Below are 4505 nucleotides of genomic sequence, written 5' to 3'. Positions count from 1 at the left end.
ATGAGGCTTTAGCTGCTCCCACTACAAACAGCAGAAGGAGCTCACTCTGTCCTTTGTTGTATCAAGCTTGTTATGGCTTTCATTTGACAAGATTGCATATATGCAAACCTCAGAAAATGCAAATTGGTTTAGCTTGATCTGACATTTGTAGCATGCCTCTCTCTTGTTGGTTTGGAGTGCAGGGATGAAGGATCATACAAATGGATACTCCGTTTCAAAACTCGTGTACATGTCATGGGATCTTTATTTGGGATATTTATTTGAGTCCTAGGGAAACTATGAGGTCCTTATGCAGCAGTTATCAATTCTTTGAAAATATCTTAGGGTTTCATTGAAGATAAATAGAATGAATACACTGTCATCTAGATCCGTAATTTCCTATAGAATAAAATATTGCTTCAGTAAACAATCAAATTCACATGAAGAGATGGGTCTCAGAAGAGGTCCTCCAGCCCTTTGTCATTCTCAGTTTTAATGGGTCTTTACAGTACTTTTGAGATCCAATAATGCAGCACAACATAGGAACACAAGACTGGTGTTACTGAGGCAGACCATGGGTTTGTTGATCACTGCATCCTGCTCCTGTCTGTGGTCAGCAATGGGGGAATACAAATGCAAGGGAAGCAGGCACTTATATCTCCCCCAACTTGAGTCCCTGACTCCAAAAAAACATGGTAGCTCAGAGACTTTCTGAACAAGAGCTGCAGCCTTTTCATTTAATGGATACTGATTGGTTCTTTCCAATGAATTTTATCTACTCATGTTTTTAAAGCCATGCAAATTCTTAGTATTCACAGCATCCAGACTCAAGGGGCTACACATATTACCTGAGTAGTATGCAAAAGCCATTGCCTTTGTTTGTTTTGAACTCTCTGCCTGCTGTTAAAATTAGATGTCCCTTGGATCTTTTAACTGGGTATGTCAGAGCCACCATTCATCCCCCATTAACCTTTTCCGAGCTGCTCCTCATTTTGTAGATCTCATATGCCCTGCAACTGTCATATCTCAAAGTATTTAGATCTTTGAAAGAAACTTAGTTTACAACCAGAAAACTTTGTAAGCTTTGGCCTTCTAACAGGATAGGAAGAAATCATCACTATCCTCAACATCACAACAAAATGCACATTGGCCATAAAACACTTCAGCAGTTTTTCTCTCTCACTGCAAGACAAAACTTTTATTCCAAAAAATCAGATCCTAAGTGGTGCAACACCATCCTTCATCCAAACTGTGCTCTGCAGCCATACAGAAACAGACCAGTCAACAGAAGGTATCATCCCATCTTACTGTCCCATACACAAAGTCTACAGTGTAAATGGTCTCCACAGAACCCTATGTATTACCATAATAAGGAATTGCACATGCTTTCCATGCTGAGGCACAGCTTTAAAGGTTTCTCTGAGTCTGTGCTTGCATCAATCAGTTGTGTTTGTTGGGATAGTGGAATACCTACCACATTTCACACAGCAGCAGGTAGTATGGGAACTTTCAAAAGAAAAAAAGTCTTAAATCACATGAATCTGCAATTTATACTGGCTCAGAACTATCTTCCATTTCCATAATTTACAGGAAATGGACAATTAGGTATTTTCTAAGCCTGCTCAATTATTTTGAGCCTATTTCAAAATTATTGTCATCTTTTAAAGCCTGTGTCCTTTGAGTTACACAGGACTGTGATGCACAATAACCAAGTGTAACTTGATAACAAATCAGTACAGCAATGAGTGCCATAGCTCAGGAGTTTCTTTCCAAACTATCTGCAAAGCCTTCAACCACCAATCTTTGCTTCTCCCCTGACCATGGCAACACCAGAGATGGATTTTCCGTTCAGCTCCCAATAGCCAGGAGGTGGAGTCATGAGGCTTCAGCATGACCCAGCCTAGCTCATAGCCCCACAGTCCTCTTCAGGTGATCAGTCTATTGGAGATCTATCTTCTGAAAATAAAAAATGTAAAAACATAACCTTTTTAATGGATCATAGAGGTGACAAAGCCCCTGAGCCATCACGTGCTTCTGGATTTGCTGCACAGACATATTTTGTGTGATTAGCAGAAGCCAGTACTTCTTGGGGGAAAACATTGTTGGGTAAATGGCTCAGAGAAAGGAAAACAATTTGAAATTGTCTGCAGGCAGCCTTGCTCAGACAATATGGATCTGAATTTCAATTCTCTGTAAACAAGCAGCCCATCTCTGAGTGTGTCAGCAGTTTTAATGTCATGTCATCCAATCAACACCGGTTCTGTTCTGGGAAGCAGAAAAAATACTTTTGCATTAATGGGAGAGAAGATGTTTTGTCCCATTTTACTAATTCCTTCTACTAAACTGTACGTCACTTAGTGTCTTGCTGATGGTAAAGACCAGCATTCACCTCCCGGCACTGTTGAATTCCTCTTTCAACAACACAACGAGTTTACACATGCTTCCAGTCTGCTGTACAGAAAGAAGTAGCAAATCACTCTACAGAGAGTGACATTTCTTCTTCCGTGATGCAGTCTGAGTGTACCCCTGCCAAACACACTTTTTAAGGTGAACTGTCTATTTGAAATCACAATTTGCTTGAAAATACTGAGCTAGTTCTTCAGTTGCTGAAATCTGTCAGAGATCCATTTAATTTAATGGAGACATGCTAATTTGAACTAAAGAGCTGACCCTCTGTGCCTACCCATATTAAATTATTATTCTATTAGACAGATCACAGATAATTATAATCCTCCATGCTTCTGTTTATTGACACCATGTCTCTGGGAACACTCTCTTAAAGGAATTTAGCCAGTCATCTGCCATTCATTTCAATTACAGAACTGTAAACACAGACTCCCAAACAAAAACCAAAGAAACCCAACCCAGAAATAAAAGCCCATAAAACCAATGCAACTTTCAGAGAAGTTATAGGCTGGTCTGTTATTTGATCTGCTTTCAACTCATTGTGAAAATGTTGCCTACCAAGCTGGAGCGATTTTAATGCCTCCTTAACAGGCAATTCATGATTCTTGTCATGAAGCATCAGTCTGCACACATAAACCCTAACTCACTCAGTCCTGGACCAAGACTGGCCCCAGCACTCTTTAGACCATAAGGTTTCCTCTTATTTTAATTTTGCAAGAACAGATGTCTCCTGCCTGACAGTATATCACTACCTTTGAGCAGTGGAGACTTGTCCCCTGCCACCCACTGACCTTGGCACAGAGCCTTGCCAGTGTGGCAGAGAGGGCCCATCATGTCACAGAGATGCTGCCTCACTGCTGTGATGGTGATGCTGCCTCACTGTTGCCTTGTGCCACATTCTGCTCTGTGATGGAGAATAGCAGAGGTAAAGTTACCTTGTGGCTTCATGTTCTCAGGAAAATCAGAAAGGAAAGGAGCTTTGTAGTCCATGTGTACCCTCCTTTCTGTTTGCCTTTTCCCCCACATATGTTCATTTCATTGGTAAAAGACTGTGAACCTTGTTTAACAGATAAACCTAAACCCTCTCCATGTGGTAGTTAATTATTGTCTGTCTTAGGAAAGCAGGGTTTATTTAATGCTAAATCACTAAATAGAAAGTTTTTAAGCACACTGCACATCTTATAATGTTTGGTGGGAGATGTACTACAACCACCTTGTATGCCATTTATGAAAACAAATTTAACCACATCAAATTTTACTCAAAAGGTAGATCATCCTCTCTAGTGCCTCAGGTAGCTCCCAAATCACTGTAGTGCCATGAATGTGGGATGAAATAACGCCCTGCAAAAGCACAGGCCAGGGCCAGCTGTGGGTACTAGTGGAGGGGCAGCTGAACCCAAGTCTGCAGTGGGTTCTTGGGGCTGGGAAGGGCAGCCATGTGCTGGGCTGCCTGTGAATAGCACACCCAGCAGATCACGGGATGTGTTTACTCCCCTCTTTCTGGAACTTTTGAGCCCAAACCTGATGTGCTGTGTCTAGATTTGAGTTCCCCAGTACAGTACAGACATTACAAATGGGAGATTCTACAGCAGGGACATCAAGATTACAGGGTGGGAACAAAAAGCAGGAGTATAAATACATAAAGAGAGTGGGAGAATTGAATTTGTTCAGTTTGAGGATGATCAGGCTAAGGGAATATCTTACTATCTTCTTCAACCAAGTAATGGGAGAATATAGAGAACATGAAGCCTGACCCCTTCCAGTGATAAACTGTGAAATGGATGCAACTTGCACCAAGAGGAATTTGGCAAGACATGGAAAAGTATCTTAAGAGGGAAACTAAACAAATTCTGGAACAAGCAACCCTGTGAGTTTCTGAAATTCCCATCCTTGATGATGCTCAAAATGCAACTGGGCAGTCAAGCAACCTGGTTGAGGTTTGAAGCTAATCCTGCTCTGAGCTGGGCACTGGAGCATGAGACATTCAGGGTCCCCTCCAACCTAAACCATTCTGTGATGTTGTAGTGCAAGAGACAGATGTTTTGGGGGGATGTAAGGTGGTGCAAGACCTCTGGACACCAATGGATTCATTAGGTCTGAATGCTGCTTCTGAACCTGAC

General features: G+C 41.6%; 1 long non-coding RNA gene across 2 annotated transcripts; it reads right to left on the bottom strand.

Moving 5' to 3' along the window:
* Nucleotides 1-946: 946 nt before the first annotated feature.
* On the bottom strand, nt 947-3328 carry LOC146440926 (uncharacterized). Of its 2 annotated transcripts, none has more exons than XR_014850377.1 (3): nt 3138-3328; nt 2329-2430; nt 947-2244 (listed from the first exon to the last, which is right to left on the bottom strand). It is a non-coding gene; the product is annotated as an uncharacterized LOC146440926 (long non-coding RNA). The 2 variants fall into 2 exon arrangements; XR_014850378.1 differs by having other exon boundaries at nt 2329-2427.
* Nucleotides 3329-4505: the final 1177 nt, after the last annotated feature.

Source organism: Lichenostomus cassidix, chromosome 2 (assembly GCF_008360975.1).
Source record: "Lichenostomus cassidix isolate B80296 chromosome 2, HeHo_3.0, whole genome shotgun sequence".
NCBI classification, from domain to species: Eukaryota; Metazoa; Chordata; class Aves; order Passeriformes; family Meliphagidae; genus Lichenostomus; species Lichenostomus cassidix.
The sequence above is the reverse complement of the archived record's forward strand: the minus strand, read 5'-3'. Positions and strand labels throughout refer to the sequence as shown.